At 44.2% G+C, this 12441-nt stretch overlaps 1 pseudogene; it reads left to right on the top strand.

Moving 5' to 3' along the window:
• Positions 1 to 10158: 10158 nt before the first annotated feature.
• LOC101553059 (selenide, water dikinase 1-like) lies at positions 10159 to 11340 on the top strand (annotated as a pseudogene).
• The last annotated feature ends 1101 nt before the right edge of the window (positions 11341 to 12441 follow it).

Here is a 12441-nt window from a genome sequence, read left to right as displayed (position 1 = left end):
AAGTGCAGATGTCATTTCGACTATACTTTTTTGTTTCTCCAGGATATATTTCCAGAAGTGGTATTGCTGGATCAAATGGAAGCTCAATTTCTAATTTTTTGAGAAGCTTCCATATTGTTTTCCAAAGGGGCTGGACCAGTTGGTTTTCCCACCTGCAGTGTAGAAGGGTCCCCTTCTCCCCACATCCTCTCCAACAGTGGTTGCTTTTGTTCTTTTGGATGTGTGCCATTCTCTGTGGTGTGAGGTGGTATCTCATGGTTGTTTTGATTTGCATATTCCTGATGATTAGTGATGCAGAGCATTTTTTCATGTGCCTTTTAGCCATTCATATCTCTTTCCTGGAAAAATTTCTGTTTATTTCTTTGGCCCATTTTCTGATGGGGTTGGATGTTTTCTTCTTGTAGAATTCAACTAGTGCTTTGTATGCCCTTGATATCAATCCTTAATCGGATGGGTATTGGGTGAATATCCTTTCCCATTCTGTAGATTGCCTTTGAATTCCTGTCACTGTCTCTTTTGCGGTGCAGAAGCTTTTTAGTTTAATGTAGTCCCATTTGTTTATCTCTGTTTCTACTTGATTGCTTAGTTCTGTGTTATCTTTGAAGATACCTTTAGCTTCAATATCGTGGAGGGTTTTGCCGACCTTGTCTTCGAAGTACCTTATGGATTGTGCTCTGATGGTGAGGTCTTTAATCCATTTTGATCTGATTTTTGTGCATGGTGTCAGGTCAAGGTCTAAGTCCATTCTTTTGCATGTGGTTGTCCAGTTATGCCAGCACCATTTGTTGAAGAGACTTTTCTTACTGCACTTCACATTTCTTGCCCCCTTATCAAAGATTAGATGATCATACATTTGGGGGTGTATAGGGATATTCTGCTCTGTTCCATTGGTCTGCAGCTCTGCCTTTGTTCAGGTACCATGCTGTTTTAATTGTTACCGCTTTGTAGTACAGTTTAAGGTTGGGGAGGGTGATGCTTCCCATCATCTTTTCCCCAAGAACCAGCTCTTTGTTTCATTGATCTTTTGGATTGTTTTTCAGGTTTCCATGTCATTAATTTCTGCTCTAAGTTTTATTATTTCTTTCCTTCGATCTGGTTTGGGTTCCTTTTGCTGGTCCTCTTCTAAGATCTTGAGCTGTGAAATCAAGCTATCTATATAGGTCCTTTCTTCCTTTCTGAGGAAACATGCAGAGCTATAAATTTCCCCCTTAACACAGCTTTAGCTGCGTACCACAGGTTCTGGTAGCTTGTGTCTTCATTCTCATTTGTTCCGAGGTATTTTTTGATTTCTTCCTTGATTTACTTCGTGACCCACTCATTGTTCAAAAGTGAGTTGTTTAATTTCCAAGTGTTTGATCTGGTTCTCCGCGTCTGTGTGTGATTAACTTCCATCTTCAGTGTATCATGGTCTGAGAAATAGTTGACACAATTTGTATCTTCCCGATTCTATTAAGGTATAATTTGTGACCCAGAACGTGGTCTATTTTGGAAAATGTTCCATGTGCGCTGGAAAAGAATGTGAATTCTTTCTTTTTGGGGTGTATAGCCCTGTATAGATCTATTAGCCCTGTCTCCTCCATTTCTTCCTTCAGAGCCATTGTTTCCTTGCTACGTGTAGTTCTTGTCGATCTATCCAGAGGTGATAGGGCAGTGTTGAAGTCTCCAACTACTATTGTGGTGCCCTTTATTTCTGTTAGGAGTTCTTTTAAGTATTTAGCTGGTCATTCATTAGGTGCATATACGTTTAAAAGTGTGATTTCTTTCTGTTGTACATATCCCTTGATGAATAGAAAGTGGCCTTTGCTGTCCCTTCTGATCTTTTTCAGCCTGAAATCTATGTTGTCGGATACTAGTATGGCCAACCCCACTTTTTTGAGGGAGCTGTTTGCTTGCAGGATTGTTTCCTATCCTTTGATTTTGAGTCTGTGTTTGTTCTGACTATTCAGATGTGTTTCTTATAGGCAGCAGAAAGTTGGGTTTAGGTTCCAAATCCATTTTGCCACTCTGTGCCTCTTGATTGATGCGTTTAGACCATTAACATTAAGAGAAATTATTGTCATGGGATTTTGTGCCATCTTACTGTAGGATTTGTTGTTCTTGTAAGTTTTTTCCTTGTCTTATAGTAGCCCTTTGAGTCCTTCTTTTAAATTTGGTCTTGAGTCTATGAAGTTCCTGAGCTGTTGCTTCTCCATGAAATAGTGTATGGTTCCTTCATGTTTAACTGAGAGTTTAGCTGGGTAAAGTATTCTTGGTGAGGCATTCATTTCATTGAGTTTTTTCACTATATCCCACCATTTTCTTCAGGCTTGGAAGGTTTCTTCTGATAGATCTGCTGTGAATCTAAGGGGTGCTCCTTTATATACGATCTCCTTCTTTGATCTTGCTGCTTGCAGTATTGTGTCTCTATCCATGGCATCCATCATTCTGACTATGATATGCCTTGGGGATTTTTTATTTGGTTCCCTTTTAGCTAGCACCCTTCAGACTCCTTGGATCTGGATGTCCGCATTCTCTAGCTCTGGGAATTTTTTAGCAATGATGTCTTTAATTGTGTGTTTTTTTTAATTGGGATTGATTCCCTGTGTTTCTGGTACTCCAATGATTCTTGTGTTGTTTCTCTTGAGGTCATCCCCTAGGACTCTAATTCACTCTAGAGCCATTTTGAGGTCTTTTGCCATTTTTTGTTGTTGCCTATATGGTTTCTGCAGCTCGTCTTCAAGGTCACTGATTCTGTCTTCAGCTGTAGTCATTCTACTATTGAGGGCTCCTACCAAGTTTTTTATTTCATCTACTGATTCTTTTAATTGTGTCACTTCTGTTCGTAGCTTTGAAATTTCTGCTCTCATTTCTTCCTGCATTATCTTGGTGGACCATTGCAATCCTGCATCCATATCCTCCCTTAACTTATTGGATGTTCGTTCCATAGTTGCTTTGAGTTTGTCAACCATCTTCACGATTTCCTGTCTGAATTCTTTATCTTAGAGGAGTTTGTATTTCTGGGAAGTCATTGCTGGGGTTACTGAGATCCTCCCTTCCATCTCTCCTGGTGGTGGGGATTTTCTCTGTTTCTTCATGTTGTTACGGACTTCACTATCAGGCGCTCTCCTTAGCTTGAGAGGGGCCTCAACAGAAGATGTGGGGCCATAATCTTTTTACAAAGGACTTTATGTGCAGCTTGATGTGTTCACTGACAGTTTTTGTGAAATTAGGATAGGCTAGGCTAGTTGACTATTAACATATAGTGACTAAGATGACCAGGGTATTCTTCAGAGGAATAGATTATATCGATTGTGACCAAAGCACAATGCATGGAATGGGAAAAATAACTGCGGCCACGTTAGCGGCTGCTGCTCCAGAAGGAAGCCACGCCCCTTTTTGAGGCCATGCCCCTTGACGTGTGGACATGGCCTAACAACCTGGCGAAGAGGGAGGGGTCAGGGCCGCCGCGAGGTGACTGAGAGGCACGAGGCGGGTCTCGATAAATGTGTTCTTTGTCTTATCTATGATTTCAAATAAGTTTTGTTTCAAATACCACATTTCTTTGACTTGTTTTCAGTACTCGTGGTAGAGCTGATACTACGAGGTGGTATGTCCTAAGACTGAATCACTGCTATCATACTGATTCTGAGAGCTAGAGTGATAGTCAAATGGGTAGGGCACTTGTGAGTAGGGACTCATCCAGGTTCTATCCCCACCACCCCATATTGTCCTATGAATCTCACATGAATGATCCCTGAGCACAGAGCAAGGAATTAGCACTGAGCTTTTTTGGTTATGGCCCCAAATGGAACAGATAAAAACAATCAACAAAGACAAAATTTGATCCTGGCCCAAGTCTGAGGTGTCACAGAGGATGCTGTCACTCAGAAACTCTCAGTATCCACAAAAACTGTACAGATGTTTTTGTATGTGTGTGGGGGTGTGTGTGTGTGGGAAAGTGGTTGATATTGAAAGTGAATGACTCAGCAAGCTGAGCAAGCAGCCACAGGGAACTGGAAACTCTCTGTGGCTAAGGTGCCCACATGAGCACCTAGGCCAGAGGGGACCTTGCAGTTGGGGGCTGGAGTAATAAAGTGAGTAGAGTGTTTGCCTTGCATGTGGCAGAACCGGGTTCGATTCCTAGCATCCCATGTGATCCCCTGAGCATCACCAGGAGTAATTCCTGAGTTCAGAGCCAGGAGTAACCCCTGAGCATTGCCAGGTGTGACCCAAGAAGCAGAAAAAAAGGGAGCTGGAGCAATAGTACAGCAGGCAGGGCATTTGCCTTGCATGCGGCCGACCCAGGTTCAATCCCTTGTATTCCATATGGCCCCCCAAGCACCGCCAGGAGTAATTCCTGAGTACAAAGCCAAAAATAACCCCTGAGCAGCGTCGGGTGTGACCCAAAAAGGGAAAAAAAGGAAAACGAAAGGGTCTGGAGTGATAGTAGAGTGGGTAGGGCATTTGTCTTCCACTCAGCCAACCTGATTCTGATCCCCAGCGTCATATAAGGTCCCTCGAGCACTGCCAGGAGTAATTCCTGTGTGTAGAGCCAGGAGTGACCCCTGTGCATTGCCAGGTGTGACTCAAAAAGCAAAAATAAATAAATAAATAAATAAAATTTTAAAAAATTTTAAATCGCTTTGCACTGGAAGTAGAACTTTCAGGACTGGAACCAACGCCTCCCCTCTCCCACAGGTACGGCGGTGATGGGAGGCGTGGCTTCTCATGCAGCCGAAGTTATTTTCCCCTTTTCCAGTGCTCTGGACTCATGTCACAAGCGCCATTACCTAATACTTACAAGGACAGCCTGGCTATCCCAAACACATTAGGCCAATACTCCACTAGCCTATTCCAATCAAAACACTCCGAGACCTCACCAAAATAATGGTGAACACAAGAACCTGAACAAGCCTAATGTGAAAGAACAATCCCCGAAGCTGCACTAGAGCCGCACACCGCCCCACAGGAGCAGATCATCTTCAATCGAACACATCCAGAATCCTCCCTCACAGAAAGTGGGGGACACTGATAGTGAACTGGAGGGGTCCACCTCCACACAACTACAGCAACATGTAGAAATAGCACAAATGCCCACTGTGAAGAGTGGATGGAAAAAAAGAACCCAGAAGCCTCAACAGGGAATACTCATAAATACAATCTCTCCAATAAAGACTTCAGAGATGAAACATTGAGGATGTTCAATGAGATCGAAGAAATGGTGGAACAGACATCTAGTAAATTAAAGGAGGATATGAAAGAAACAGTGGATGGGAAACCAATAAAATACAAGAAGAAATGAGAGAAGAAATAAGAAAGCTACAAACAGAAGCGTCACTTATAAAATATTCGATAGATGAAATTAAAAACTCAGTGGGTGCCCTCAACAGTAGAATGACAACAGCTGAAGACAGAATAAGTGAGTTTGAAGATGAGCTGTAAAAAGCATACAGCAGACAATGCAGGCAACAACAGACAATGGGAAAAGACCTCAAAATAGCTCAAGGGTGAATAAGAGACCAGGGGATGAATTCAAGAGGAACAGCATAAGAATCACCAGAGCACCAGAAGGACAGGAGGCAACCACAATGAAGTAGTAACAGTTAAACAATATCATTGCTGAGAAGTTCCCAGAGCTGGAGAATGCAGGCATCCAGATCCAAGAAGCCCAAAGGGTACCAGCTAAAATATACCGTAATAAAAAATTCCAAGACATATCATAATCAGAAAAACAAATACCACATATAAAGGCACACATCACCCAAATGCCAAAAGTACACAGAGACACCACAAAAATAGAAAATTACAGGCCCATATCCCTGATGAACATGCATGCGAAGATCCTCAACAAAATATTAGCAAATAGAATCCAGTTAGTCATCAAAAAGATCATACACGATGACCAAGTGGGATTCATCCCAATGATGCAAGGATAGTTTACATTTGCAAGTCAATCAACATAGTCCATCATATCAATAAAAGAAAAAATAATAACAGTATCATCATATAAATAGATGCAGAGAAAGCATTTGACAAGATCCAGCACCTGTTTATGATAAAAACGCTCAGCAAAACAGGAACTGAAAGAAATTTCCTCTATATAGTCAAAGCCATCTATCACAAGCCAATGGCAAGCATTATCCTCACTGGGGAAAAACTAAGAGCCTTTCCTAAGGTCAGGGATAAGACAAAAGTGCCCACTCCTTTCACTTCTATTTGAATTAGTACTGAAAGTATTTGCCATAACAGGCAAGAAAAAGGTATTAAGGGCATATAGATAGGAAAGGAAGAAATCAATCTCTATTTGCAGATGATGATACTATAGAGAATCCTACAGCCTCTACCAAGAAGCTCCTAGAAACAATAGACTTGTAATGTCCCAGGCTATAAAATCAATACCCAAAAGTCCACGGCTTTCCCATATGCAAATAATGAGGGAGTAGAAAGTGGTATGAGAAAAACAATCCCGTTCACAATCATGCCTCAGAAAATCAAGTACTTTGGAATCAGCTTAAATAAGGACATAAAGGACCTGTACAAAAAAACCTACAAAATGCTAATTCAAGAAAAAAGAGGAGGGGCTGGAGCGATAGCACAGCAGGTAGGGCGTTTGCCTTGCACGTGGCCGACCGGGGTTCGATTCCCAGTATCTCATATGGTCCCCTGAGCACCGCAAGGAGTGGCTCCTGAGTGCAGAACCAGGAGTAACCACTGTGCCTCGCCAGGTGTGACCCGAAAAGAAAATAAAAAACGAAAGAAAAAAAAGAGGATACGAGGAAATGGAAACACATTCCTGTAATGAACACTCCTGTTGAGGGATGTGTGTTCTGTTCGGTGCTCTCGAGCTGCTGTGTATGGACTGGATCAGGATGGCTGTAGGCCATGGGCAGGCGAAGGAAGAACAAGGACCGGGCTGGTTGCTGATTAGTTACCATTTATTCAATCTCTCGTCTCTCCCATTGCACACATTCTTCCTTCCTTGCCCTTCATTCCTCGGTCTCCACTCATCTCTCAGAGCTGCGTCTAGCAGCCTGGCTCTCCCTCTCCTCCCTCAATTCTGACTCGGTCTATTCTGACTCCCGTTGCTTCTCACTCCACCCCTATGTATCTCTTTCCACCTTGCCCTCCCCGCCCAAGCTCTACCTGGTCTGGAAGCATAAACAACATGAGGAAGCCCTTGCTGACAGCCCCAGGGCAAAATACCACTTAAGGTGTTTTTCTCCTTTAGTTATTTTTGTATGGACACAGTAAGAGATACATTGGAGCTTGTAGGGCAGCTCTCCTGGGAACATCTTGCCACAGACTCAGACTACAGAGCTCAGGCCAAATTAATCATTCCTAACACTAGTAGGGTCCAAATCTAGTTATTAGGTTTTGGATCATGACAGCATTTGTCCATGACCAAGCTCTTAACTTATAGTTAAGCATTAGGCATTTTGGCCAGGCCCATCTGGATGCCAGGGAAGCACATAGCTCACCGCTTGCCCTGGGTCCGTCCCGTCCCTTGTCGCAACCCTGCTTTTGGGGGTGCTAGGAAGTAAGGGCAGCTGAGGCTTATATCGAGAATGCAGATGCCCGGGAGGAAAATATCACGTAGAGTCAAATGACTCCCAGATTACAAAAGTATAGCATAGTATTTACTACTGTCTTCCTGTGCCCATACAAAAAGGACGTTGCTCTGAATAAACTATGCAAAGGACTTAAGGGGAAGAGAAAAACAGTATTTACAAGTCAACAGAGCACAAAGAAAGAAGTTATAAATAGATACAGAGGAATGGGAGCACTGTGATGGGAGTAACCCAATAAACCTAAACTACCTAAGGCTATGTTATCCTACACATTCCCAGCTCATGGATTGGGAGACTTAACTTTGTCAAAATGGCAATACTCCGCAATGCATTTTACAGGTTCAATGTGATCTTTATAAGGATAACCATGACGTTTTTCAAAGAAAATGATCAAACACCCCTGAAATTCATATGGAACAATAAGCCTCCATGAATAGCCAAGCAATTCTGGGAGGGGGGGGGAAGATGGGAGGCAGTACCTTCCCCAATCTCAAACTCTACTACAAAGTGGTAATAATTAAAACAGTATGGTATTAGAACAAAGATAGATCCACAGACCAATGGAATAGGGTTGAATATCCTTACACACACCCTCAAATATCAAAGATCACCTAATCTTTGATAAGAGAGCAGAAATATAAAGTGGAGCAAAGAAAGCCTCTTTAACAAATGGTGCTGGCAAAACTGGAGAGCTGCATGCAAAGAACTGGCTCAGACCTGTACTTAACACCATGCACAAAAGTAAGATCAATATGGATTAATGATCTCAACATCACACCAGAATCCATTAGGTCCAATTGAAGAAAAGGTTGGCAAAACCCTCCACGACATTGAAGCTAAAGATGAAACACCATTGATGAAGTAAGTGCAAGCAGAGATAAACAAATGGGACTATATTGAACTAAGAAGCTTCTGCACCTCAAAAGAAACAGTGACCAGGATACAAAGACAGCCTAAGGAATGGGAAAGTATATTCACCCAACATCCTTCTGATAAGGGGTTAATATCAAAGAGGGACAAGACAATGGTTGAACTCGGTAAGAAGAAAACATTCAATCCTATCAGAAAATTGGGCGATGAAGTGAACAGAAACTTTCTCAAAAAAATATTCAAATAGACAAAAAGCACTTGAAAAATGCTCTTCATCACTAATCAAAACAACAATGAGATATCTCACATCACAGAGACTGGCCACATCCAAAAAACCAAAAACAAACAGTGTTGGTGTGAATGTGGAGAGAAAGGGACTCTCCTTCACTGTTGGTGGGAATGCTGACTGGTCCAGCCTTTTTAGAAAACAGTATGGAATTTTCTCAAAAAAACTAGAAATGGAGCTCCCATTTGACCCAGCAATGCCACTTCTGGGAATACACCCTTGGAAAGGGGGGTGCAGAACACACAGCAGAAATGCCATCTGCACTCCTATGTTCGTTGCAGCACTATTCACCATATCCAGAATCTAGAAATAACCCGAGTGCCTAAAAACAGACGAATGTATAAAGAAACCAGGCACATTTACACAATAAAATATGCAGCTGTCAGGAAAAATGAAGTCATGAAATTTGCCTATAAATGGATGGACATGGAGAGTATCATGCTGAGTGAAATGAGTCAGAAGGAAAGGAACAGCTATAGAATGACTGCATTCATTTTTGGTATATAAATATATATATAGTTAAGAATAATATTCATGACCAGGGAAAACAGGGCTTAGGAGGAATGGTCAATGGTTGAAACTAACCACAGGTATGTGGGGGACTGTGGGTAGCTAAGATAGAAAAGAGACTAGTATGACAATAATAGCAGAAAATGATCAAGCTGGACAAGATCTGAGAGTTAAAAGTAAGGTACCGGTGGAGGGATGGGTAAAGAACCATTGTATGACTGAAATGCAAACACTAAAGTTTGTAATTTTGGAACTGTACCTCATGGTGATTCACTAATAAAAAATAAAAAGTACATAAGAGATATTCTTGATAACATTTCAGTATCAATATTGCAAATGACAATACCCTGAGAGAGAGAGAGTACCGAGAGAGAGAGAGAGAGAGAGAGAGAGAGAGAGAGAGACAGACAGAGACAGAGACAGAGACAGAGAGAGAGAAGAAAATCGCCTGTCAGGCAGGGGGTGATGGGAGGGAACCTGGGGACACTGGTGGAGGGAGGGATGGGTATTAGAGAACTATATTACTGAAATCCAATCACGAGCTGCTTTGTGTTGGTCTATCTCACAGTGATTCAATAAAAAGTTTTTATAAAGAGCAAATGACATCTGTCAGCAGAGCTATCTAAACTGACAGGGAAGAAATGAAAGATCTTTAAGATGACAATTTTGGGGGGTTGTTTTTGAGCCACACCCAGCTGTGTCCAGGGTTTCCTCCTGGCTCTATGCTCAGGGATCATTTCTGGCAAGTGAAATATCTTGCTGGACCTAAGATTGTCATTTTTATAAGAAATATGGCTACTAGTATCACAAGATATACACAAACATGCTTCTAGATAGAAGTACACTTCACAGACCAGAAAGAGTTCCCATCTAAAAATCTGACCTGGGTCTTATCAAGGCTCTAAATTTCACCTTTAATTAATGGGAATCGGGGAGCGGCCGGGCCCCTCGCTCGGGAGGAGGCGGAGGGCGCCGCGCGCACCGGGGGTCCGTGAAGAACCCAGCCAGCTCGGAGAGGGCGGGGAGGTGGCATGCGCCCCAGAACCATGTCTACACGGGAGTCCTTTAACCCCGAAAGTTACGAATTGGACAAGAGCTTCCGGCTGACCCGGTTCACGGAACTCAAGGGTACAGGCTGCAAAGTGCCCCAGGACGTGCTGCAGAAGCTTCTGGAGTCTCTGCAGGAGAACCACTTCCAGGAAGATGAGCAGTTCTTGGGGGCCGTTATGCCCAGGCTCGGTAGGCATCGGCATGGACACGTGCGTCATCCCCCTGCGGCACGGCGGCCTGGCCCTGGTGCAGACCACCGACTACATCTACCCCATCGTCGACGACCCCTACATGATGGGCAGGATCGCCTGCGCCAACGTCCTCAGCGACCTCTACGCCATGGGGGTGACCGAGTGTGACAACATGCTGATGCTCCTGGGGGTCAGCAACAAGATGACGGAGAGGGAGAGGGATAAAGTGATACCCCTAATTATACAGGGCTTCAAAGACGCGGCCGAGGAGGCAGGGACGTCCGTGACGGGCGGCCAGACCGTGCTGAACCCCTGGACTGTCCTGGGCGGAGTGGCCACCACGGTCTGCCAACCCAATGAATTCATCATGCCAGACAACGCCGTGCTCGTGCTGACCAAGCCCCTGGGCGCGCAGGTGGCCGTGGCCGTGCATCAGTGGCTGGACATTCCCGAGAAGTGGAATAAAATCAAGCTGGAGGTCACGCAGGAAGATGTGGAGCTGGGTACCAAGAGGCCATGATGAACATGGCCAGGCGCAACAGGACAGCCGCAGGCCTCATGCACACGTTCAACGCCCACGCGGCCACGGACATCACGGGCTTCGGCATCCTGGGCCACGCCCAGAACCTGGCCAGGCAGCAGCGCAACGAGGTGTCCTTCGTCATCCACAACCTGCCCGTGCTGGCCAAGAAGGCGGCCGTGAGCAAGGCCTGCGGCAACATGTTCGGCCTCACGCACGGCACCTGCCCCGAGACCTCAGGAGGGCCTGATCTGCCTCCCGCGCGAGCAGGCCGCCCGGTTCTGTGCGGAGACCAAGTCGCCCAAGTACAGGGAGGGCCACCAGGCCTGGATCATCCGGCGCGGGGAGGAAGCAGGGGCAGGATAGAGTCCATGGCCTTTGTCCCTTTTCCTTTTTTTCCTGTTACATTACCTGAAGCTGCCCCGTCCCGCGGCGGCTTCTGAGTTGGGAATGATATTATTATCCAGTACTGTTGATTCATTTTGAATCTTTAGACTCTTACTCTTGCCACACAGGCGCTTCCGAACGGTGCTTTCCCGCAGCACAGACACTTGGTCCCCCCGTGCCCCCCGGCCCTGTCTCCACCCGGTGTATTTATCACTGTCAGCGTCCGGACAGGACTCTGGGCAGGGCCGTGGCCGGCGGTGCCAGGCAGCTCAGTAGCCCACAGGAAGGCTGCACGGTGCCTTCCCGGCTCTGGTGCGTACGCCCCGTCCGTCCGTCCGTCCGTCCATCGTCGTCGTCTCCCAAGGGCCGCTCACTGCTCAGTGACCAGTGCTCCACTCTGCATGGGAAGCACCTTGAAGACAGGAAAAAAAAGTCATTTCTCACTTTGTAGCCTTCCTGATAACTCACAGTAATACCATTAACCGTTGTCTTTATTGGTGGCAAAAAAAAAGATACTTTTTGCAACTGTAATTAGATGTTCTATAGTACAAGGCATTGCCTTGCGGTGTCCTATATAATTCTCATTCACAATTCAAGATAATTACTCAATAATTTTTAATGTAATCTATGATAAGGACTGTCCAATGGATGGTACTGTTAAAAATGCCTTTTATATTTTGTATAGTGATTTGCAGGCCTTTTTTTTTCCCCCTTCAAATCAGTTGCCGTTTAGCCTGATTCTTAACCCCCCTTTTTTTTTGGTCCTTTACGCCGTAATTTTTGTGCACACTTCTATGATCTGTGTTTAAAACAAAACAAAACAAAACCCTACAACCACACTGCATCGCCAGCAGCCTGAACTGAAACTTGTTATTCGAATAAATATTTAATTTTTTTTAATGCTCTTGTATAATCAGATGCCCCTTTTAGTATTATTTTAGAAGTGTGGGGAGGGTTTTGGCTAAAATACAATTTATTGGGGGAGAAACTAGATTTTAGTTTTATAAAACTTTTAAGTCTTTCATGGGACCTATATTTTCTTGAATTAAATTTTGTAGTTCTAGCGCAAGTAGGCACTGT

This window comes from Sorex araneus, chromosome 6 (genome assembly GCF_027595985.1).
Source record: "Sorex araneus isolate mSorAra2 chromosome 6, mSorAra2.pri, whole genome shotgun sequence".
NCBI classification, from domain to species: domain Eukaryota; kingdom Metazoa; phylum Chordata; class Mammalia; order Eulipotyphla; family Soricidae; genus Sorex; species Sorex araneus.
Note: the sequence above shows the minus strand (reverse complement) of the source record. Positions and strands in the feature narration are given on the sequence as shown.